Source organism: Eleutherodactylus coqui, chromosome 9 (assembly GCF_035609145.1).
Source record: "Eleutherodactylus coqui strain aEleCoq1 chromosome 9, aEleCoq1.hap1, whole genome shotgun sequence".
NCBI lineage: Eukaryota > Metazoa > Chordata > Amphibia > Anura > Eleutherodactylidae > Eleutherodactylus > Eleutherodactylus coqui.
The window spans coordinates 106,290,361-106,316,149 of NC_089845.1; the positions used below are offsets into that span (position 1 = coordinate 106,290,361).

Below are 25,789 nucleotides of genomic sequence, written 5' to 3' on the forward strand. Positions count from 1 at the left end.
ATTCGTGGGGGCCACGGGGTCGGGGGCGGCACGGGGCAGTGAGGGGGAGCAGGGAGGAGAGTGAGAGATTCCTCTCTCTCTCCCTTCCGATCCCCTCTGCAACCCCCCGCTCACCCCGGCGGCCTCCCCAAATTTTCAGGGACGAGCCAGCAGGTACTCGAAAAAGGCGATGCTCTCTCGAGTATATCGCCTTACTGAGTATGCTCGCTCATCTCTATTAGTGATCTTACTGTGATATTGTTTTATTTTTTACCATTATCACTGCGCCTAGGTGATTAAAGCCATAGGGAATATGCGTATGTGTGTATGCAATGGGATGTTTTTTTTACCTTCTCTCTCCTTCTCCTCTGCCATGCAATGCAACTGGCGTCTTAAATAATATGTGTAAAACATAAATAATTAATATAATTTATCATGGTTCAAGAGGTTAATATATTTTCGTGTAATCTGTGGGAGATGTGGGATAACACTAAAGGATATTCTGTTTTTTCATCTATTCAGAAATTTCAACCAACTATTACTTGTCTTTTTGAAACATATTTCTGAAAGATGTTGTTCACTTGCTTCACCATTCTGTATGGTTACATTCTTTTTACTTTCTCTACTCTAGTGATTCCCATGGTATAAGTGTACTGATTCATAAAAATGTCGCTTTTAAATGTGAGTCATCTTTTATAGATTCCATGGGGAGATTCATTTGTCTTGAATATATTATTGTGCAAAAGAAATACTTTTCACGGCAATATAGATCCCCCTTCAGTATTCCAGGGAATGTATTAAGAAGGTGATGGAATTTGTGGCTATATTCCTTGCTTTTCTATGTTAATTGTGTGCGAGTTTAATTGTCTGGATCTCTGTTTGGATAGATTTAATACAGGCCCTATAGTGGATTCTCCCTCCCCAACTGCTTGCCCATGCTTATTAATGGAATTAGGTTTATATGATCTCTGGAGGTTACGAAATCCAAAAGTTCTGTAATACTCTTGTTCTTCCAGGTTGCATGATACACTTTCTAGAATAGATCTCCTGTAGGCACTCCATCTATGTCTTTATATTCGTGGAGTAGAATATCTACCATGAACTGTGTCTAATCACTTTCCATTTTACTTTTTGTTGAGTATGAATGATGGGGGATTTGGTTTGGATAGAGTTTGGAAGTTAGAGCCCCTTTCGTTGAACCTGCTTGATGGTAATTCTGGAACAGAGGAGCCTCTATTGGAGTTTTTTCAGATTAATATTGACCCTTCTTCAGTGTCCATACTGTGGGATGCTATGAAGGCATTTGTACGTGGTCATTATATACTGACAATTACATACCTGACATAAATTTAAGTCTCAGGATTTCATTAGAGTCCTTCAGTGACGAGTTTTTGAATGCAGAGCAAGTGTATATATATTTACCAATCAGGTGCAAATTAATTGGAAAGAGTCTGAGTCTCAACTTGTGGATCATGTTAGAGGTGTAGCAAAAATAAGTGTCTTTTTATGAAGCGGAAGCTCTTGGAGGGGGTTATTTTTTGGCTTCTATAATTAAGGCACTGGAATCATCATCCTATGCGGGAGCATAATTCTTTGGTTATAAAGGAGCATGATATGTTTGAGACATCTTTTCTCTATTTTAAAAACCTACTAAGTTAAGTGTGGATTGTGAAGCTCTTTATGAATATTTGGCTTGGATGCAAGTGGCAATTTTGTCTGATGACCAGAGAGCGATGTTAGAGGCTCCTTTGACACTGAATGAGTTAAGAGATGCAGTAGCAACATTTCCCAATGAAAAGTTGCCTGGATTGAATAGTCTTCCAAATGAAATTTTTAAGCAGTATATGGAACTTTTTACCAGTATATGCTTCTGCCACATTTATAGACGGTATTTAATGAATTATTTCAGGAAAGCATACTTCCGCCATAAATGAGAGATGCAATAATTATCTTAATTCCTAAACCGGGAAAGGATTTGTCTCTTCCTGATTCATATCGTCCAATATCTCTGTTGACCACTAAGGTTAAAATCTTGGCGAAGCTACTTGTGACTAGATTGCTTTTAGTAATTTTTCATTTAATACACGAGGATCAGTCTGGCTTTATGCCAAACAAATCAACTGCTATTAATTTTAAAAGGTTATATCTGAATCTCTAGCCGAATCATTGAGTTTATGGGAGCAGGGCTGTTTTTTTCACTCAAATCTGCCAACGCTTTTCACAGTCTGGAGTGGAATTATTTGTAGGCTGTTCTTAATAGGATGGGTTTCGGTGAGAAATTTTTGTGGCATGGGTTAAACTGCTCAGGGGCAAGAGTGAGTGTAAATGGTCTTATTTTGGGATGAACGATGTTAGAAAAGGGAACAAGGCAGGGATGTCCATGTCCTCTCTTCTCTTGGCAATCGATCCCCTGGCTGGCTGAATAGGGCAATTATTAGAGATGAGCGAACGTACTCGTCCGAGCTTGATGCTCGGGCGAATATTAGCGTGTTCGGGATGCTCGTTACTCGTAACGAGTACCACGCGATGTTCCGGTTACTTTCAGTTTCCTCTCTGAGACGTTAGCGTGCTTTTCTGGCCAATTGAAAGACAGGGAAGGCATTACAACTTCCCCCTGTGACGTTCAAGCCCTATACCACCCCCCTGCTGTGAGTGGCTGGGGCGATCAGATGTCACCCAAGTATAAAAGTCGGCCCCTCCCGCGGCTCGCCTCAGATGCCTTGTGACTCAGTTAGCTGAGGGAAAGTGCTGGTGCTGGAGCTGCTGTAGGGAGAGTGTTAGTAGTGAGTGTAGGCTTCAAGAACCCCAACGGTCCTTCTCAGGGCCACATCTATCCGTGTGCAGTACTGTGGAGGGTGCTGTTAGCAGTGTTGCACAATTTTTTTTTTTTTCAAAATCGGCTGTCTGCAGAGCATTGCGCCCCGCATTAATAGTCCAGGGACAGAAGTGGTGGTTAGGCAGGGAGAGTGTTAGGAGTGAGTGTAGGCTTCAAGAACCCCAACGGTCCTTCTTAGGGCTACATTTAACCGTGTGCAGTACTGTGCAGGCTGCTGTTAGCAGTGTTGCATTTTATTTTTTTTCAAAATCGGCTGTGCAGAGCATTGCGCCCGGCAGTAATACTACAGGGAGAGAATTGTGTAGGCAGGGCCAGAAGACATATATTATTGATTGAATATAGTCAGTGGGCCTTGTCTTTTTAAAAAAAGGGAAAAATTCTATGTGCCCTGCCTCTGTCAGTCCTCAGCGTTCTGTGTACGTGTGTGGTGGGTGGAGATAGTAAACAAATCATACGCAGCCAGCTACGTTTAACAGCAGGCTTGCGCCAATTTATTTCCTGCCTTCCTGGGAAAAATCACCGCTCTGCTGCACTTCATATAACTGCATTTCTGTGGAACTGATTTCTTATCTGATTGAATATAGTCAGTGCCAGTGGGCCTTTTCTTTTTAAAAAAAAGGGAAAAATTCTATGTGCCCTGCCTCTGTCAGTCCTCAGCGTTCTGTGTACGTGTGTGGTGGGTGGAGATAGTAAAAAATTCATACGCAGCCAGCTACGTTTTACAGCAGGCTTGCGCCACTTTCTTTCCTGCCTGTGAAATTCCTTGCTCAGCTGTAGTTAATAACTCTGCAACACTAAAGTTCTGTGACACATTTGCAGGGGCACAACACAGTTATTAAACTTATTATTCATTGAATAGACGCAGTGGGCCTTTCCTTTTAAAAAAAAGGGAAAAAAGTATATTTGGCCTGCCTCTGACAGTCCTTGGGGCTCTGGGTACGTGTGTGCTGCGTGGAGAACGTAAAAAATCAGACCCAACCAGCTACGTTTTACAGCAGGCTTGCTCCACTTTCTTTCCTGCCTGTGAAATTCCTTGCTCAGCTGTAGTTAATAACTCTGCAACACTAAAGTTCTGTGACACATTTGCAGGGGCACAACACAGTTATTAAACTTATTATTCAGTGAATAGACGCAGTGGGCCTTTCCTTTTACAAAAAAGGGAAAAAAGTATATTTGGCCTGCCTCTGACAGTCCTCGGGGCTCTGGGTACGTGTGTGCTGCGTGGAGAACGTTAAAAAATCAGACGCAACCAGCTACCTTTTACAGCAGGCTTGCGCCACTTTCTTTCCTGCCTGGGAAATCAAATCACTGGTAATACACCATGCTGAGGGGTAGGGGTAGGCCTAGAGGACGTGGACGCGGGCGAGGAGGCCCAAGTCAGGGTGTGGGCACAGGCCGAGCCAGTGCGGTGGCCAGGGGTAGAGGCAGGGCCAGACCGAATAATCCACCAACTGTTTCCCAAAGCGCCCCCTCGCGCCATGCCACCCTGCACAGGTCAAGGTGCTCTACGGTGTGGCAGTTTTTCACAGAGACGCCTGACGACCGACGAACAGTGGTGTGCAACCTTTGTCGCGCCAAGATCAGCTGGGGAGGCACCACCAACAGCATGCGCAGGCATATGATGGCCAAGCACCCCACAAGGTGGGACGATGCCCGTTCACCGCCTCCTGTTTGCACCACTGCCTCTCCCCCTGTGCCCCAACCTGCCACTGAGATCCAACCCCCCTCTGAGGACACAGGCACTACCGTCTCCTGGCCTGCACCCACACCCTCACCTCCGCTGTCCTCGGCCCTATCCAGCAATGTCTCTCAGCGTAGCGTCCAGACGTCGCTAGCGCCACAGTTTGAGCGCAAGCGCAAGTACGACGCCACGCACCCGCACGCTCAAGCGTTAAACGTGCACATTGCAAAATTGATCAGCCTAGAGATGCTGCCGTATAGGCTTGTGGAAACGGAGGCTTTCAAAAGCATGATGGCGGCGGCTGCCCTGCGTTACTCGGTTCCCAGTCGCCACTACTTTTCCCGATGTGCCGTCCCAGGCCTGCACGACCACGTCTCCCGCAACATTGTACGCGCCCTCACCAACGCGGTTACTGCCAAGGTCCACTTAACAACAGACACGTGGACAAGCACAGGCGGGCAGGGCCACTATATCTCCCTGACGGCACATTGGGTGAATTTAGTGGAGGCTGGGACAGAGTCAGAGCCTGGGACCGCTCACGTCCTACCCACCCCCAGAATTGCAGGCCACAGCTCGGTGGTGGTATCTGCGGCGGTGTATGCTTCCTCCACTAAAGCACCTTCCTCCTCCTCCTCCTCCAACGCAACCTCTGTCTCGCAATCAAGATGTGTCAGCAGCAGCAGCACGTCGCCAGCAGTCGGTGTCACGCGGCGTGGCAACACAGCGGTGGGCAAGCGTCAGCAGGCCGTGCTGAAACTACTCAGCTTAGGAGAGAAGAGGCACACGGCCCACGAACTGCTGCAGGGTCTGACAGAGCAGACCGACCGCTGGCTTGCGCCGCTGAGCCTCCAACCGGACATGGTCGTGTGTAACAACGGCCGTAAGCTGGTGGCGGCTCTGCAGCTCGGCAGCCTGACGCACGTGCCATGCCTGGCCCATGTGTTTAATTTGGTGGTTCAGCGCTTTCTGAAAAGCTACCCCCACTTGTCATACCTGCTCGGAAAGGTGCGCCGGATCTGCGCACATTTCCGCAAATCACACATGCACGCTGCCACCCTGCGCACCCTGCAACATCGGTTTAATCTGCCAGTGCACCGACTGCTGTGCGACGTGCCCACACAGTGGAACTCTACGCTCCACATGTTGGCCAGACTCTATGAGCAGCGTAGAGCTATAGTGGAATACCAACTCCAACTTGCGCGGCGCAGTGGGAGTCAGCCTCCTCAATTATTTACAGAAGAGTGGGCCTGGTTGGCAGCCATCTGCCAGGTCCTTGGAAAATTTGAGGAGTCTACCCAGGTGGTGAGCGGCGATGCTGCAATCATTAGCGTCACCATTCCTCTGCTATGCATCTTGAGAAGTTCCCTGCAAAGCATAAAGGCAGACGCTTTGCGCTCGGAAACAGAGCCGGGGGAAGACAGTATGTCGCTGGATAGTCAGAGCACCCTCCTGTCTATATCTCAGCTCGTTCAGGAGGAGGAGGAGGAGCATGAGGAGGAGGAGGGGGAAGAGACAGCTTGGCCCACTGCTGACGGTACCCATGCTGCTTGCCTGTCATCCTTTCAGCGTGTATGGCCTGAGGAGGAGGAAGAGGAGGAGGAGGAGGATCCTGAAAGTGATCTTCCTAGTGAAGACAGCCATGTGTTGCGTACAGGTACCCTGGCACACATGGCTGACTTCATGTTAGGATGCCTTTCTCGTGACCCTCGCGTTACACGCATTCTGGCCACTACAGATTACTGGGTGTACACACTGCTCGACCCACGGTATAAGGAGAGCCTTTGCACTCTCATTCCCGAAGAGGAAAGGGGTTCGAGAATGATGCTATACCACAGGGCGCTGGTGGACAAACTGATGGTAAACTTCCCATCCGACAGCGCTAGTGGCAGAAGGCGCAGTTCCGAGGGCCAGGTAGCAGGGGAGCCGCAGAGATCAGGCAGCATGTACAGCGCAGGCAGGGGAACATTCTCCAAGGCCTTTGCCAGCTTTATGGCTCCCCAGCAAGACTGTGTCACCGCTCCCCAGTCAAGGCTGAGTCGGCGGGAGCACTGTAAAAGGATGGTGAGGGAGTACGTAGCCGATCGCACAACCGTCCTCCGTGACGCCTCTGCCACCTACAACTACTGGGTGTCGAAGCTGGACACGTGGCCTGAACTCGCGCTGTATGCCCTGGAGGTGCTTGCTTGTCCTGCGGCTAGCGTCTTGTCAGAGAGGGTGTTTAGTGCGGCTGGGGGAATCATCACAGATAAGCGTACCCGCCTGTCAACCGACAGTGCCGACAGGCTAACACTCATCAAGATGAACAAAGCCTGGATTTCCCCAGACTTCTCTTCTCCACCAGCGGACAGCAGCGATACCTAAGCAATACGTAGGCTGCACCCGCGGATGGAAGCATCGTTCTCTCTCACCATTCAAAACGGGGACATTTCTGCTTCATCAATCTGTGTATAATATTCCTCCTCCTCCTCCTGCTCCTCCTCCTGAAACCTCACGTAATCACGCAGAACGGGCAATTTTTCTTAGGGCCACAAGGCTCACTCATATAATTTTTCTAAACAATTTTTATGCGTTTCAATGCTCTTAAAAGCATTGAAACTTTAACTTGAACCAATTTTTCGTTCAACTGGGCTGCCTCCAGGCCTAGTTACCACTTAAGCCACATTAACCAAAGCGATTAATGGGTTTCACCTGCCCTCTTGGTTGGCCATGGCCAATTTTTTGGATGTACATTAGTACTGTTGATACAGCAATTTTTGTGGCCCCTCGCCTACAGTGTAATCATAGCAATTTCTATGTTCTTCGCCTGCACTCATGGTACAGAAAGGTGTGTGGGGTTGGCCTACACTTTAGCTACATAAATGTAACTTGTGCCTTGTCTATACTGCAGCTACTGAAATGGAACGAAGACTGCGCTCCCACTATACTGCTGCTTCGGAATTGTTACTGGGGCCTGTCTTGAGTGCTACTATTACTGAAATGGAACGAATACTGTGCTCCCCCTATAATGCTGCTAGTGATATGTTAGTGGGGCCTGTCCTAATGCTACGGCTGAAATGTTACTAATTATGGGCTCTGCCTATACCGCTGCTAATGGTATGTCTCTGGGGTGTGGAAACAGAGGCTTCCCAAAGACATGATGGCGGCGAGGCCATTTCCCACCAACGCTGTTACTGTTAAGGTGCATATAACCACGGACACGTGGAGAGGACACGTACTGCCTCAAAAACATCCCCCGCCACAGCCCACTTAATCCTGGCCACATTCCGAAAACCAACAAAATAAAACCGCGCTACTAGGTCCGCAGTCACCACCACATTACCACCAACGCGGTTACTGTTAAGGTACATATTACCAGTCTGACTTGGGCATGCAGTGTGGGCCGAAGCCCACCTGCATTAAGCACGACATTACTACCTCAGCTGTGTTGGGCAATGCAATGGGATATTTTTATGTACCGCCGGTGGGTTCCAGGGAGCCACCCATGCTGTCGGTCCACAGGGACTTGTAAATGCATCTGTTTCCACTTCTAAAGAACCCCAGTCAGACTGGGGCATGCAGTGTGGGCCGAAGCCCACCTGCATTAAGCACAACATTACTACCTCAGCTGTGTTGGGCAATGCAATGGGATATTTTTATGTACCGCCGGTGGGTTCCAGGGAGCCACCCATGCTGTCGGTCCACAGGGACTTGTAAATGCATCTGTTTCCACTTCTAAAGAACCCCAGTCAGACTGGGGCATGCAGTGTGGGCCGAAGCCCACCTGCATTAAGCACAACATTACTACCTCAGCTGTGTTGGGCAATGCAATGGGATATTTTTATGTACCGCCGGTGGGTTCCAGGGAGCCACCCATGCTGTCGGTCCACAGGGACTTGTAAATGCATCTGTTTCCACTTCTAAAGAACCCCAGTCAGACTGGGGCATGCAGTGTGGGCCGAAGCCCTCCTGCATTAAGCACAACATTACTACCTCAGCTGTGTTGGTCAATGCAATGGGATATTTTTATGTACCGCCGGTGGGTTCCAGGGAGCCACCCATGCTGTCGGTCCACAGGGACTTCATAATAGGGAGTTGTACCTGCCTGTGTCTATGAATTAAAAACCGCGGTCTGACTGGGGCATGCAGACACCTTGACAGAATGAATAGTGTGTGGCACATAGGTTCCCCATTGCTATGTCCACGTGTGCAGCTCCTGATGGCGGTGGCACAGGATTATATTTCTCATTGCTTCTGTACAGCATTGTGGGCTATCGCCCCGCCCCTTTTAAAGAGGGTCGCTGCCTAGCCGTGCCAACCCTCTGCAGTGTGTGCCTGCGGTTCCTCCTCATGGCAGACGCACTTATAAATAGACATGAGGGTGGTGTGGCATGAGGGCAGCTGAAGGCTGCGCAGGGACACTTTTGTGTGCGCTGTGGACACTGGGTCGTGCGGGGGGGTTGGGCATCATGTAACCCAGGAGAAGTGGCAGCGGAGTGTAATGCAGGCAGTGATTGTGCTTTGTTGGAGGTAGTGTGGTGCTTAGCTAAGGTATGCATTGCTAATGAGGGCTTTTCAGAAGTAAAAGTTGTTGGGAGGGGGGGGGGGCCCACTCTTGCCGGTATTGTGGCTTAATAGTGGGACCTGTGAACTTGAGATGCAGCCCAACATGTAGCCCCTCGCCTGCCCTATCCGTTGCTGTGTCGTTCCCATCACTTTCTTGAATTGCCCAGATTTTCACACATGAAAACCTTAGCGAGCATCGGCGAAATACAAAAATGCTCGGGTCGCCCATTGACTTCAATGGGGTTCGTTACTCGAAACGAACCCTCGAGCATCGCGATAATTTCGTCCCGAGTAACGAGCACCCGAGCATTTTGGTGCTCGCTCATCTCTAGCAATTATCTGATATAGTTGGATTACAGTATGGAGAAATTGAGAAACGTATCTATATGCAGATGATCTGTTGTTGTATACAAGGAATCTGAGTAGATCAATGAGTCCTATTACATCCATTTTTGATATATTTAGTAAGATGTCGGGTCTTCTATCAACTGTTAGTACATATGTTATTCTTCCTTTGGATCCCTTGCTAGTGGACTATTCATTGGAAAATTTGCAATTACAAGTAGTGAAGGAATTCAAATATTTAGGAATTGTGGTATCTTCTAAGCCTCAAGACTATATTTCTGCCAATTTGCTTGCATTGGTATGAAAGTTTGAGGATGAGATTAAGGTCAGGAATCATCTCCCATTATTGATTGGAAGGGGAAATCTTATCAAAGTGGTTGTGATGTCACAACCCCTTTATACACTCTAAAATTCTCTAGTTTGGAATTTTAAATATTTTTTAAACTCCATACAGTATTTAGGAGTTTATTATGGAATAGTAAATTTGCTAGAATTAAATTTGAAATGTTTGGATTTGTATTATCAGGTCACCATTGGAATAGTTGAAAGGGTGGGGAGAAAAAAATAGCAGATTCGTTTATAAAATGACAGGCTGTAGCCCCCCTATAATGGTATTTGGGAGAGGGATGAAGGGTAGAATAAAGGGACTATATCAAACAATTATTTTAATAAATTATTAAATAAATTTAAGCAGATTTTGCAACCAGATGTATTTACTATATATACCATCCTCTGAAGGAGCCCTAAATTGCCAGAAGTTTTTAGGTTGGAGGGATTTTCACCATGTGACAAGAGAGGGGTAATCCTTTTGGAACAGGTACATTTTTGGAGTCTTATATTATAGTTTTGAACTGTTTAAAAAGCTTTATGATGTTCCTCATAGTTATTATTTCCAGTTCCTTCAGTTATGATATGCATTTGCTGATTGGCTTGATTGGTATTTGTTCTTATGGTTCAACAACACCCTTTGGTGAATTTTCTTTGGTGTCCTAGAGCTACAAAGAGTGTAATATCTTATTTATATAGACAGATGCTTTCTTACTATTTACAGCAATTCACAATAAAGGTAAAAGAAAAATGGTAAAAAGATTAAAGTCATATTAGTGAATATAAATGGTCTGCAGTATATGATTCCACTGATATCGCTATCTGAAAAACCTCAAATAAATAAATTAGTATTTGCCACCCCATTTAGTATGGACTTCTATAAAATTAAAAATCTCTTTATGCGGTTTTTACCCATATTAAAACAAGACAAGATCCTCAATGATATATTAGAAGAAGGAATTCTCTGCATAGCCAAAAAGAACAGGAATCTGGGAAACATTTTGTCCCCCAGTCTTTTTGAAAACCTTGAAAAAAACAACTTACAGTAGATAGAATTTAAAGGCTTTTATAGATGCGGAAGACATCATTGTGGAACCTGCACTAAAGCACTTAGAGCACATAGCTTTAGTAATAGCGATAACAGAAAAGGTTTTCTTATAAAAAGCTATATTAATTGCGAATCATCAAATGTTATTTATGTTATTGAGTGCACCAAGTGTAACCTTAGGTATGTTGGTTGTACCATTTGTAGGATGATGGTACGCATTATGGAACATCTGCAGCACATTAAGAACGGTAACATCTGTAGTTTAGGTGCTGTTAAACACTTCACTGAGAAGCACAAAGGAAGTGTCGAATACTTTTCATTTTATGGGATAGAAAAGGTGAAAAATATTAGAAAACTTACAACGGGACAAGATCAGGTTTTGAAACCTGAAACCTTCTGGATACTTGCATTGAATACACATTCCCCAGAAGGGCTTAATATGAGATCTGATCTACTATATATTTATTAAAGGACCTATTTTAAAAAAATTGCTATTAATTGATATATATTATTAAATATCAAGTGGCAAATTTAATTTTTTAAAATTTTTTGTACGCACATATTGTTTTTTTTTTTCCTTTCATGGTAATTCCTCTATTGTTCACAGATCATTGGAACAAAATTTTTGTATATACATTTAGACATTTCCTTAGTTTATTAGTACTTTTCATTTCTATTTAAATTAGATATAGAGTTGCATCAGATGAAGTAGAATTTATATATAGTTATATATTTTTCATACTCCATTATTTTATTTGTATAATGGATATTTTTATATCTGCATACCACTATATTTGTATATATTATAACATGAAGTAATACATATATATTTTTCTTGCATAGATTGAAATACTGATATTATGACATTGGAGGTAACATAGTAACATAGTATGTTAGGCTGAATAAAGACAATGTCCATCTACTTCAGCCTGTTTCAACCCCCTTGTTGATCCAGAGGAAGGCAAAAAACCCCAAGAGGCAGAAGCCAATTAGCCCATTCGGGAAAACATTCCTTCCCGACTCCCTAATGGCAGTCAGAATAATCCTTGGATCAGCCTTTTATAGTTCCTACCTAAATGTAAGACCCAGAATAACAACCCACTGGTCACCTAATGTCTATATCCTCTAATATCATAGCACTCTAGAAAGAAGTCTAGTCCCCTCTTTAACCTCTCCATTGATTTTGCCATCACCACGTCCTCAGGCAGAGATTTCCACAGTCTCACTGCTCTTACAGTAAAGAACCCTCTTCTGTGTTGTTGATGAAACCTGCTTTCTTCTAGACATAGAAGATGCCCCCTTGTTACCGACGCAGTCTTGGGTATAAACAGATCATGGGAATGATCCTTGTATTGCCCCCTAATGTATTTATACATGGTTATTTGGTCGCCCCTTAGCTGTCTATTTTTCAGGGTGAATAATCCTAATTTTGATGGTGATGACACAAAGGTTTTTTTACATTGCCGGTAACTAGTGAAGCTTGAAATGAGTTAATGTGTTTGACTATTTAAAAAAGATGCAGGAAAGCAAGAGTTAATTACCAGCGGATCCTCTGTTTTTAATTATATATGTTTCTTAAGGAAGTGACATCTATTATAACGATAAGGTGATCAAGGTTCTGACGAGAACTGAAACGCGTCCTTTATTTTAGCTAGATATGTAAAGGCACATTCTAAATAAACGAAGACATATCCTTTTTTCACTATAATCAGCTTCATTCATTCCTTGGATTTATTGCATGGCGCCAATACTCTCTTTGCAAAAAGTCCAGTCTTATTGCATGCGTCTTGAATAAATCATCAAATGTCTGCTCATTTCTCAAGCATTATTATCTTTCAACGATAATGAAGGGATTCCGTCATCAAAATTCTACTAAGTTGCCACCATAGCGCTAACTTCCTCATGGAACAGAATATGTGTGTAATAAAAAGCAGAATATTCATTTCCGCAGAAACGTACCTTTATAGTCTCCTGTGCTGTATCATAATTGACCCTGCCTCAAGCCACAGAGGCACGCCGCATGAGCCCCGAGTCAGGTCTTCCATTAATATGCATGCCCCCATCCACGAGTCAACTGCCACTGCCTGCCACAGACATCAGCGTAATCCCTGGTGAAATCCTGTGCTTGCACTGTACGGCCCTCTGCACAACTGAAGTCCAGTAGTGGGATTTCACAGTGGCTTGCACTGACATCAGCGGCAAAGGGAGGCAATGGAGCTGTGAAGGGGGCATCCATAATTAGCGAAAACTGTGACTTGGGTCTTAGGAGTCCCACCTCCATTGTTCGAGGCAGGTCAATTAATATACAGTACAGGAGACTATAAAAGTAAGTTTATGCTGAAATGATTATTCTGCTTTCTATTATACACATATGTCTAGCTTCTGATTAGAGATGAGCGAACGTACTCGTCCGAGCTTGATATTCGTGCGAATATTACGGTGTTCGGGATGCTCGTTACTCGTAACGAGTACCACGCGGTGTTCCGGTTACTTTCAGTTTCCTCTCTGAGACGTTAGCGCGCTTTTCTGGCCAATTGAAAGACAGGGAAGGCATTACAACTTCCCCCTGTGACGTTCAAGCCCTATACCACCCCCCTGCTGTGAGTGGCTGGGGCGATCAGATGTCACCCGAGTATAAAAGTCGGCCCCTCCCGCGGCTCGGCTCAGATGCCGTGTGAGTTAGTGAGGGAAAGTGCTGTTCTATTGGAGTTGCTGTAGGGAGAGTGTTTGTAGTGAGTGTAGGCTTCAAGAACCCCAACGGTCCTTCTTAGGGCCACATCTACGTGTGTGCAGGCTGCTATTAGCAGTGGAAAATTTTTTTTTTTTCTTCTCAAAATCGGCAGTGCAGAGCATTGCACCCGGTATTAGGGACAGAAGTGGTGCTTAGGCAGGGAGAGTGTTAGGAGTGAGTGTAGCCTTCAAGAACCTCAACAGTCCTTTCTAGGGCCAAATTTAACCGTGTGCAGTACTGTGCTGGCTGCTGTTAGCAGTGTTGCATATTTTTTTTTTTTCAAAAAATCGTCTGTGCAGAGCATTGCACCCTCCATTGATACTACAGGGACAGAATTGTGTAGGCAGGGCCACAACACAGTTATTGTTCATTGAATATCCGCAGTGGGGCCCTCCCTTTGCAAATTTGCGAAAAAATTATATTTGGCCTGCCTGTGTCAGTCCTAAGGTCTCCGTGTACGTGTGTGCTGCGTGGAGAACGTACAAAAATCAGACGCAACCAGCTACGGTTTACTGCAGGCTTGCGCCATTGTCTTTCCTGACTGGCAAATACCTGCTCTGCCAGAGTTAATAACTCTGCTACACTAAAGTTGTGTGTCACTTTTTCAGGGCCACACCACAGTTATTAAACGTATTGTTCATTGAATATCCGCAGTGGGGCCCTCCCTTTGCAAAAAAAGTGAATTCAATTAATTATATTTGGCCTGCCTGTGTCAGTCCTAAGGTCTCCGTGTACGTGTGTGCTGCGTGGAGAACGTACAAAAATCAAACGCAACCAGCTACGGTTTACTGCAGGCTTGCGCCATTGTCTTTCCTGACTGGCAAATACCTGCTCTGCCAGAGTTAATAACTCTGCTACACTAAAGTTGTGTGACACTTTTTCAGGGCCACACCACAGTTATTAAACGTATTGTTCATTGAATATCCGCAGTGGGGCCCTCCCTTTGCAAAAAAGCGAATTCAATTAATTATATTTGGCCTGCCTGTGTCAGTCCTAAGGTCTCCGTGTACGTGTGTGCTGCGTGGACAACGTACAAAAATCAGACGCAACCAGCTACGGTTTACTGCAGGCTTGCGCCATTGTCTTTCCTGACTGGCAAATACCTGCTCTGCCAGAGTTAATAACTCTGCTACACTAAAGTTGTGTGACACTTTTTCAGGGCCACACCACAGTTATTAAACGTATTGTTCATTGAATATCCGCAGTGGGGCCTTCCCTTTGCAAAAAAGCGAATTCAATTAATTATATTTGGCCTGCCTGTGTCAGTCCTAAGGGCTCTGGGTACGTGTGTGCTGCGTGGAGAACGTAAAAAAATCAGACGCAACCAGCTACGGTTGAGTGCAGCCTTGCGCCAATTTCTTTCCTGCCTGGGAAATCAAATCACTGGTAATACAGCATGCTGAGGGGTAGGGGTAGGCCTAGAGGATGTGGACGCGGCCGAGGACGCGGAGGGCCAAGTGAGGGTGTGGGCACAGGCCGAGCCAGTGCGGTGGCCAGGGGTAGAGGCAGGGCCAGACCGAATAATCCACCAACTGTTTCCCAAAGCGCCCCCTCGCGCCATGCCACCCTGCACAGGTCAAGGTGCTCTACGGTGTGGCAGTTTTTCACAGAGACGCCTGACGACCGACGAACAGTGGTGTGCAACCTTTGTCGCACCAAGATCAGCTGGGGAGGCACCACCAACAGCATGCGCAGGCATATGATGGCCAAGCACCCCACAAGGTGGGACGATGCCCGTTCACCGCCTCCGGTTTGCACCACTGCCTCTCCCCCTGTGCCCCAACCTGCCACTGAGATCCAACCCCCCTCTGAGGACACAGGCACTACCGTCTCCTGGCCTGCACCCACACCATCACCTCCGCTGTCCTCGGCCCCATCCAGCAATGGCTCTCAGCGCAGCGTCCAGACGTCGCTAGTGCCACAGTTTGAGCGCAAGCGCAAGTACGACGCCACGCACCCGCACGCTCAAGCGTTAAACGTGCACATTGCAAAATTGATCAGCCTACAGATGCTGCCGTATAGGCTTGTGGAAACGGAGGCTTTCAAAAGCATGATGGCGGCAGCTGCCCCGCGCTACTCGGTTCCCAGTCGCCACTACTTTTCCCGATGTGCCGTCCCAGCCCTGCACGACCACGTCTCCCGCAACATTGTACGCGCCCTCACCAATGCGGTTACTGCCAAGGTCCACTTAACAACGGACACGTGGACAAGCACAGGCGGGCAGGGCCACTATATCTCCCTGACGGCACATTGGGTGAATTTAGTGGAGGCTGGGACAGAGTCAGAGCCTGGGACCGCTCACGTCCTACCCACCCCCAGAATTGCGGGCCACAGCTCGGTGGTGGTATCTGCGGCGGTGTATGCTTCCTCCACTAAAGCACCTTCCTCCTCCTCCTCCTCCAACGCAACCTCTGTCTCGCAATCAAGATGTGTCAGCAGCACGTCGCCAGCAGTCAGTGTCACGTGGCGTGGCAGCACAGCGGTGGGCAAGCGTCAGCAGGCCGTGCTGAAACTACTCAGCTTAGGAGAGAAGAGGCACACGGCCCACGAACTGCTGCAGGGTCTGACAGAGCAGACCGACGGCTGGCTTGCGCCGCTGAGCCTCCAACCGGGCATGGTCGTGTGTGACAACGGCCGTAAGCTGGTGGCGGCTCTGCAGCTCGGCAGCCTCACGCACGTGCCATGCCTGGCCCATGTGTTTAATTTGGTGGTTCAGCACTTTCTGAAAAGCTACCCCCACTTGTCATACCTGCTCGGAAAGGTGCGCCAGCTCTGCGCACATTTCCGCAAATCACACACGCACGCTGCCACCCTGCGGACCCTGCAACATCGGTTTAATCTGCCAGTGCACCGACTGCTGTGCGACGTGCCCACACAATGGAACTCTACGCTCCACATGTTGGCCAGACTCTATGAGCAGCGTAGAGCTATAGTGGAATACCAACTCCAACTTGCGCGGCGCAGTGGGAGTCAGCCTCCTCAATTATTTACAGAAGAGTGGCCCTGGTTGGCAGCCATCTGCCAGGTCCTTGGAACATTTGAGGAGTCTACCCAGGTGGTGAGCGGCGATGCTGCAATCATTAGCGTCACCATTCCTCTGCTATGCATCTTGAGAAGTTCCCTGCAAAGCATAAAGGCAGACGCTTTGCGCTCGGAAACAGAGCCGGGGGAAGACAGTATGTCGCTGGATAGTCAGAGCACCCGCCTGTCTATATCTCAGCGCGTTGAGGAGGAGGAGGAGCATGAGGAGGATGAGGAGGAGGGGGAAAAGACAGCTTGGCCCACTGCTGAGGGTACAGATGCTGCTGGGCTGTCATCCTTTCAGCGTGTATGGCCTGAGGAGGAGGAAGAGGAGGAGGATCCTGAAAGTGATCTTCCTAGTGAAGACAGCCATGTGTTGCGTACAGGTACCCTGGCACACATGGCTGACTTCATGTTAGGATGCCTTTCGCGTGACCCTCGCGTTGCACGCATTCTGGCCACTACGGATTACTGGGTGTACACACTGCTCGATCCACGGTATAAGGAGAGCCTTTGCACTCTCATTCCCGAAGAGGAAAGGGGTTCGAGAATAATGCTATACCACAGGGCGCTGGTGGACAAACTGATGGTAAACTTCCCATCCAACAGCGCTAGTGGCAGAAGGCGCAGTTCCGAGGGCCAGGTAGCAGGGGAGGCGCAGAGATCAGGCAGCATGTACAGCGCAGGCAGGGGAACATTCTCCAAGGCCTTTGCCAGCATTATGGCTCCCCAGCAAGACTGTGTCACCGCTCCCCAGTCAAGGCTGAGTCGGCGGGAGCACTGTAAAAGGATGGTGAGGGAGTACGTAGCCGATCGCACGACCGTCCTCCGTGACGCCTCTGCCCCCTACAACTACTGGGTGTCGAAGCTGGACACGTGGCCTGAACTCGCGCTGTATGCCCTGGAGGTGCTTGCTTGTCCTGCGGCTAGCGTCTTGTCAGAGAGTGTGTTTAGTGTGGCTGGGGGAATCATCACGGATAAGCGTACCCACCTGTCAACCGACAGTGCCGACAGGCTTACACTCATCAAGATGAACAAAGCCTGGATTTCCCCAGACTTCTCTTCTCCACCAGCGGACAGCAGCGATACCTAAGCAATATGTAGGCTGCACCCGCGGATGGAAGCATCGTTCTCTCTCACCATCCAAAACGGGGACATTTCTGCTTCATCAATCTGTGTCTAATATTCCTCCTCCTCCTCCTCCTGCTCCTCCTCCTGAAACCTCACGTAATCACGCTGAACGGGCAATTTTTCTTAGGGCCACAAGGCTCACTCATATAATTTTTCTAAACAATTTTTATATGTTTCAATGCTCTTAAAAGCGTTGAAACTTTAACTTGAACCAATTTTTCGTTAAACTGGGCTGCCTCCAGGCCTAGTTACCACTTAAGCCACATTAACCAAAGCGATTAATGGGTTTCACCTGCCATCTTGGTTGGGCATGGCCAATTTTTTTGATGTACATTAGTACTGTTGATACAGCAATTTTTGTGGGCCCTCGCCTACAGTGTAATCAAATGAATTTTTAGCCCACCTGCATTACAGCTGATGTTACATCCGCTGTGTTGGGCAATGCAATGGGATATTTCTATGTACCGCCGGTGGCTTCCTGGCACCCACCCATGCTGTGGGTCCACAGGGAATTATAAATGCATCTGTTTCCACTCGTAAAGAACCCCAGTCAGACTGGGGCATGCAGTGTGGGCCGAAGCCCACCTGCATTAACCCCTTAACGACTGCCCCATCGGGAAACTACGTCCTCAGAAAGTGGGCCTTAATCCTAGAGGATGTAGTTTTATGCATCCTCTTTGGATTGATGCCCACTGGCCTGAGGACGTGACAGCTCCATGCTGTCGGTGCCCGCAGGTAGCCGACAGCATGGAGCTGTCATCCCAGGATGCGGGCAGTCCCCCCCGGCATTGCGATCGGCGCTATGCAATGGATAGCGCCGATCGCAAAAAAGCAAAGAAAAGTGCGTAAAAAGTTAGATATTCAGCTGCTATGATGGATCGGATCCATCACGGCAGCTGAAAATACTCACACGGCTTGTCGGCGGTGTCCCCCGGAGATCTGGTCCTCCCGGACCCGCCGGCGGCCTTCTGCGCATGCGCGCCTGACGATGACGTCACGCGCACGCGCAGAAGCCCGGGTGTCCCCGGCAAATTTAAAATCTCCTGGCTCCCGGCTCCTGAAGGTAGCCGGGAACCAGGAGGTGTTACTGGGGACCACTGTGAGCGGTCCCCGGGCCCGCGATCACCGCTATCCATTGCGATAGCGGTGATCGCGAAAAAGTTTAAAAAGTAAAACAAAAGTAAAGTTTCACCTCCCCTCATGGATCGGATCCATGAGGGGAGGTGAAGATACTCACCCCCGGTCCTCTGCGATGTCCCGATGTCCCGGGACCCGAAATCCCCGTCTGCGCATGCGCGCCCGATGATTGACATCGGGCGCGTGCACAGAGGGGCTCAAGCCCCGGGAAATTCAAAATTGCTCTGCTCCTGGCTGCCATGTGTAGCCAAGAGCAGAGGGATGTCACCAGGGACATGATCACTGTCATCCAATGGATGACAGTGATCATGTAAAGTAAAAAAAAGTGTAAAAAGTAAAAAAATAAAAATAAAAAAAGGGGTAAAAGGTAAAAAAAAAAAAAGTGCAAAAAGTAAAAAAAAAGTTTTAAAAAGTTAAAAAAAGCTTGCGTTTCATCTCCCCCCACGGATCATATCCATGAGGGAGGATGAAATGACGTACATAAGGCCTGCGGATTTATCCGCGGACCTCAACCCAGCTTCTGCGCACGCGCCCGTCACCAATGTGGCAGGCGCATGCGCAAAAGCCGTGGTTTTTTAAAATCTCCCTGCTCCTGGCTACAAAACTTAGCCGAGAGCCTGGAGATTTCACGGGGGGCCGCGGTGAGCGGTTCCTGATCACGTGTTCGCCGTTATCCAAAGAATAATGGCGATCACGTAAAAGTTAAAAAAAAGTGAAGCTTCATCTCCCCTCACTGATGCGATCGGTGAGAGGAGATAAAAATTTTTACCGGAGGCCTCCATATTTGCACCCCGACGCAATCTTCTTCCGTGAACTTTCCCGTATTCTGCGCATGCGACCGCTGGCAAAACACCGGACACATGCGCAGGAGTCGGGGAGCCCAGGAAACTTAATATCTCCTTGCTCTCGGCGACCGTTGGTCGCCGAGAGCCTGAAGCAGTGACGGGTGGCCTCGTTGAGCGGTCCCCGGTCACGTGAAAAAATGGTAGCGATCTACCTTTGGTCGGTCTCACATGACCGGATAGGAATTACGGATTCCGCATGCGTTTGATTAGCGGTAATACGCAGATCAATCGCATTGGATTACACAATTCCGCTCACATTAGCGGGTTGGAATTGCGTAATCCACTCGCAGAAAAGAGAACGCAGCAGGTTCTATTTTACCGCGAATATCCGCAACATAGAGCCCATTGTGCTCCATGGTCGCGGATATACACGCTGCCCATACGCAACTACGTTGTATACGGGCTGCGGGTACCCGCGTCATCGCTAAGCGACGGTGCGGGAAATACAAACAACAAAAAAAAAAGGTGTACTGCGCATGACCGCCCGTGTAAGTACGCAGTTATGCGCAGTACATTACGCGGCCGTACGCAGGGTCACAGCCGGGCTGACAGCTGGGATCCGCTGCAGGCCTCCGCAAGCGGATTCCACCTACAGCTGTGTGAGCCCGGCGTTATTCAGACCGCTACCTGTAATACGCAATTTACAAGAAGCCCCGGGAACGCTCGCCTTCCTGCAGTTCCAGGAGCAGCTTGTTGAGCGCCTTCTGTGTGTGAGACCGCTGCACCGCAGCAAGATTACGGAGACTCACAGAGCGCCACTTTTTACACCCCATCCCCGCCACTGAGGTCAAAAAATGACTCCCAAAAAGCATGAGAGGAGGGGGGATACACGGTTTTATTGCCCCATGTGCCCATCCCAACCAGCCTCCATAATTACCCGTCTTTGGAAATACTACACAGTTCACATTATTACTTTTATCTAAGATTTGGGGAACGCCGAAAAGGGCGCGGAGGGGGGGGGGATTTTAGGGAGTCAATTTTTATTCCGTACAAATGAGCAATGGGGCCTGGAATTTATTCAGTTATGCCCTGCAATCCAACTGGTGTTCCCTCCATTACAGGCCTTGCCATGTTTCCTGTAAGTAGATTAGGGCCACAATGGGTATGTTTTTGAACACGGGACAAACGGGGGCATCCATTTTGGGGTGAACGTCTTCATTCCTATGTAAACTGTACAAAAAAAAAAGTTTTTAAATTGACAAAATTGCCAAAAAAATGAAAATTGTATTTTTTTTCTTCTGCTTTGCTGAAATTTATTCAAATACTGTGTGGTCAAAATACGCAGTACACCCCTGGATGAATTCGTTAAGGGGTCTAGTTTTTAAAATGGGGATATTTGTGGGGGTCTTTATAGTTTTGGACGCTCAATGACTCTATAAGTGGGCAATGGGGCCTGGAATTTATTCCGTTGTACCCTAAAATCCAACAGGTGCTCCTTCCATTATAGGCCTAGCCATGCGTCCTTTAAGTAGATTAGGGCCACAAGGGGTATGGTTCTGAACACGGGACAAACAGGGGTATCCATTTTGGGGTGAAAGTCTTCATCCCTATGTGTGCTGTACAAAAAAAACTGTTTTTAAATTGATACAACTGCCAAAAAAATGAAAATTGTAATTTTTTTCCTACTGCTTTGCTTAGATTTATTCAAAAATTGTAGGGTAAAAATACACAGTACACCCCTAGATAAATTCGTTAGGGGGTCTAGTTTTCAAAATGGGATCATTTGTGGGGGTTCTCTGTCGTTTTGGTCGCTCAAGGGCTCTACAAGTGTGCAATGGGGTCTAAATCACCTTCATGCTAAATTTCTGTTCTGAAAGCCACCGACTACTCCTTTCATTTTGCGCCCCGTTGTGCATCCAGACAAAAGATTAGGGCCACAATGGGTATGTCTCTGAACACGGGACAAACAGGGGTATCCACTTTGGGGTGCAAGTCTTCATTCATGTGTGTGCTGTACCAAAAAAGCAGTTTTTAAAACGACAGAATTGCCAAAAAAACGAAAATCACAATTTTTTCCTTTTGCTTTGCTTCAATTCATTCAAAAACTGTGGGCTCAAAATGGGCAGTACACCCCTAGATAAATTCATTAAGGGGTCTAGTTTTCAAAATGGGGTCACTTGTGGGGGTTCTCTTTGATTTTGGCCGCTCAAGAGCTCTACAAAAGTGCTATGGGCCTAAAACTCCTTCAAGGAAAATCTATGTTCTTAAAGCCACCGACTACTCCTTTCGTTTTGGGCCCCATTGTGCATCCAGACACAAGATTAGGGCCACAATGGGTATGTCTCTGAACACGGGAGAAACAGGGGTATCCATTTTGGGATGAAAGGCTTCATTCATGCGTGTGCTGTACAAAAAAAGCTGTTTTTAAAATGACAGAATTGACAAAAAAATGAAAATCACAATTTTTTCCTTTTGCTTGGCTTGAATTCATTCAAAAACTGTGGGGTCAAAATGGTCAGTACACCCCTAGATAAATTTGTTAAGGGGTCTAGTTTTCAAAATGGGGTCACTTGTGGGGGTTCTCTTTGGTTTTGGCCACTCAAGAGCTCTACAAAAGTGCTATGGGGCCTAAAACGCCTTCAAGCAAAATTTATGTTCTGAAAGACACCGACTACTCCTTTCATTTTGGGTCCCGTTGTGTATCCAGACATAAGATTAGGGCCACAATGGGTATGTTTCTGAACACGGGAGAAACGGGGGTATCTATTTTGGTGTGTAAATCCTCATTTTCATGGGCTCTATAGGAAAAAAATATGTCTTTAAAATGACATATTTGCAAAAATATGAAATTTTATTTTTTGTCCCCTAAATTGAACTAATTCCTGAAAAGAACTGGTGGGGTCAAAATACTCATGACACCCCTCAGTGAATACACTAAGGGGTGTAGTTTTTAAAATGGGGTCATTTGTGGGTGTATCTATTATTCTGACACTTATGATCCTCTGCAAACTTGGCTTGGTGCAGGAAAACAAAGTGCTCCTCAAAATGCTGAAAAGTAATGTTAAATTTGTACATCCTCTAAATGGTTAAAAAAAACACAAAAGTTTTTCAAGTGTGCATTCAGAATAAAGTAAACAGATGGAAATACATATCTTATCAAAAATTTGTACAGTATGTTTGGACATATTTGAGATATTACGGTTGAAAATGTGAAAAAATGATAATTTTTTCAAAATTTTTCCAATATTGGTACTTTTAATAAATATACACAAATGATATCGGTCTCTTTTTACAATCTAAATGAAGTACAACATGTGGCGAAAAAACAATGTCAGAATCACTGGGATATGTAAAGCCTTTACGGAGTTATGCCACGTTGAACGACGCATGTCAGATTTCCAAAATTTGGCTCCGTCACTAAGGCGCAAACAGGCTTCGTCACTAAGGGGTTAAACATGACATTACTACCTCAGCTGTGATGGGCACTGCAATGGGATATTTTTATGTACCGCCGGTGGATTCCAGGGAGCCACCCATGCTGTCGGTCCACAGGGACTTCACAATAGGGAGTTGTACCTGCCTGTGTCTATGAATTAAAAACCGCGGTCTGACTGGGGCATGCAGACACCTTGACAGAATGAATAGTGTGTGGCACATAGGTTCCCCATTGCTATGCCCACGTGTGCAGCTCCTGATGGCGGTGGCACAGGATTATATTTCTCATTGCTTCTGTACAGCATTGTGGGCTATCGCCCCGCCCCTTTTAAAGAGGGTCGCTGCCTAGCCGTGCCAACCCTCTGCAGTGTGTGCCTGCGGTTCCTCCTCATGGCAGACGCACTTCTAAATAGACATGAGTGTGGCGTGGCATGAGGGCAGCTGAAGGCTGCGCAGGGACACTTTGGTGTGCGCTGTGGGGGGGAGGGGGGGCGGTTGGGCAGCATGTAACCCAGGAGAAGTGGCAGTGGAGTGTCATGCAGGCAGTGATTGTGCTTTGTTGGAGGTAGTGTGGTGCTTAGCTAAGGTATGCATTGCTAATGAGGGCTTTTCAGAAGTAAAAGTTTTTTGGGAGGGGGGGGGGGCCCACTCTTGCCGCTATTGTGGCTTAATAGTGGGACCTGTAAACTTGAGATGCAGCCCAACATGTAGCCCCTCGCCTGCCCTATCCGTTGCTGTGTCGTTCCCATCACTTTCTTGAATTGCCCAGATTTTCACACATGAAAACCTTAGCGAGCATCGGCGAAATACAAAAATGCTCGGGTCGCCCATTGACTTCAATGGGGTTCGTTACTCGAAACGAACCCTCGAGCATCGCGGTAATTTCGTCCCGAGTAACGAGCACCCGAGCATTTTGGTGCTCGCTCATCTCTACTTCTGATCCATGGGGCAAGTAGCGCTGAAGAAGTACCTTAGTAATGAAATTGTGTTGACAGATTCCTTTTAAATACATAGGGCTACAATACATTCCTAAGAAGAATGGGACTTCCGTCCTAAATATGTCTCATTCATTCAGTGTTACTCATGTACGCCTCTGAATGCAAGATGAGAAGAGAATGGTGGGTGAATCAATGGACCTCATTCGTGCAAAAATGTATGAATAAATTGACAAATGTGTGTTACCAGTTGGGGATCTGTCCATACACAGACTGATTCTGTGCAATTGGTGCTGACAGTGTTATATATTACCCCCACCCGGTTACACCCCATTGTCAATCTATTCATACATTTTTAGGAGGAATAACAGAGGACCATTACAATACAGAGTTCTAAGAAAAGATGCTTTAAAATTGTTATTTCATGGGCGATAGAAGTATTTACTCAAACTGTCATGTCAGAGGAGGTATCAGATCCTCTTTAAAAACTCTTCTATCAGCCTGAATTAGAGGGGGCGCTATACAGAATTATTACTTTTTTTATTGGATGCAAATGTCATCATATTTCATACCACGACAGCAGAAATGCTGTATAATGATGAAAAGAAATCCTGGCATATAATAAATTTCCTTCTCACTAATAAATACACAAATAAAGCATAAGCGCTGCAAATAAAAAGAGGTAATATTAGCATACAGCAATACCGAAATAAGCTCCTTGTCACAGTCTCCCAATTTAGGATTTAGCACTCCAACAGTGAGATATACATTTAGAAAGATTGTAAGCCAGGTTTAGTTTAGCATAAAGCCAAGTTGTTAATAATACATGATAAAGACAGCCAGCGTGGTGTTGGAGTCTGTGCAAGGTTTAAACATTAAACCCAATAGGACTGCATTTTGGATGACATCTAGAATATCAGCGATATCACTCACGGAGACAGAAACCCGGCATCTCTAAAAATGTGGTAGTAATCAGTTCTTCCATTGCACATGTACCTTGACCCTTTTAGTAATTAGATTTAATATTATTGTAGCACAGAAATAATTCAGGCTGGACTCCTAATTCTTCTTTTTAGGACATTTTAGTTTTAATTTACAACAGATATAAACATATTACACAACAGTGATACATTTTTAACTCTTCCGTTCATGGCTGGCCTTAGCTACATTGGATCCATACAGTTGCATAGTGTGCCAGCCACCAGCTTGTAGGAGGAGCGCCAGATGAATGTGGGCTGCGGACGATCTTCTTTAGGTCTGCCCAGCCAGATCTTCTTCTTCCACGCAACAACGTCTTGTGGAGTCCCATGAATCATCCTTCTCCTGGCTCTGTCTCCTCACCTCTGATGTCAACCCATCCATTCTCCCACCATACAATCATTAAGTTCTGCAACTGTATTTATGTGATTAGTTCTAGAACTGTATTTATGTTATGGGCTTGGTTCTGGTGTTGTATTTATGTTATGAACTTGGTTCTGATGCTGTATTTATGTTATGAGCTTGGTTCTGGTATTGTATTCATGTTATGGGCATGGTTCTGGTACAGTATTAATGCACTGAGCAGTTTTGGTGCCTGCTGCTATCTTGCTGCTTTTTGCACAAGATGCCATCTATCCTAAGGCCTGCATTGCTTCCGTTCCATATGGACATTATAGAGGGGGTCCCAAAGAACACAGAGCACAGGTATACAAATAAGACTATACATAGACACATACACAAAAACAATACAACTTTTGGAAATGGGAACGTTACCACTGTGTCCCTATACTAGTGGAGCTCTCCAGGTCTTTATAGTTATAAGAGAACTCGGTGGACAGGAGTGCTAAAATCTGATGCTGATAATCCTGAGGAAGGCA

The 25,789-nt window shown here is 46.6% G+C and overlaps 1 protein-coding gene across 1 annotated transcript in view; it reads right to left on the minus strand.

Moving 5' to 3' along the window:
• NKAIN3 (sodium/potassium transporting ATPase interacting 3) overlaps positions 1 to 25,789 on the minus strand; it is a 550,404-nt gene that overhangs the window by 500,625 nt on the left and 23,990 nt on the right. The window lies entirely within an intron of this gene.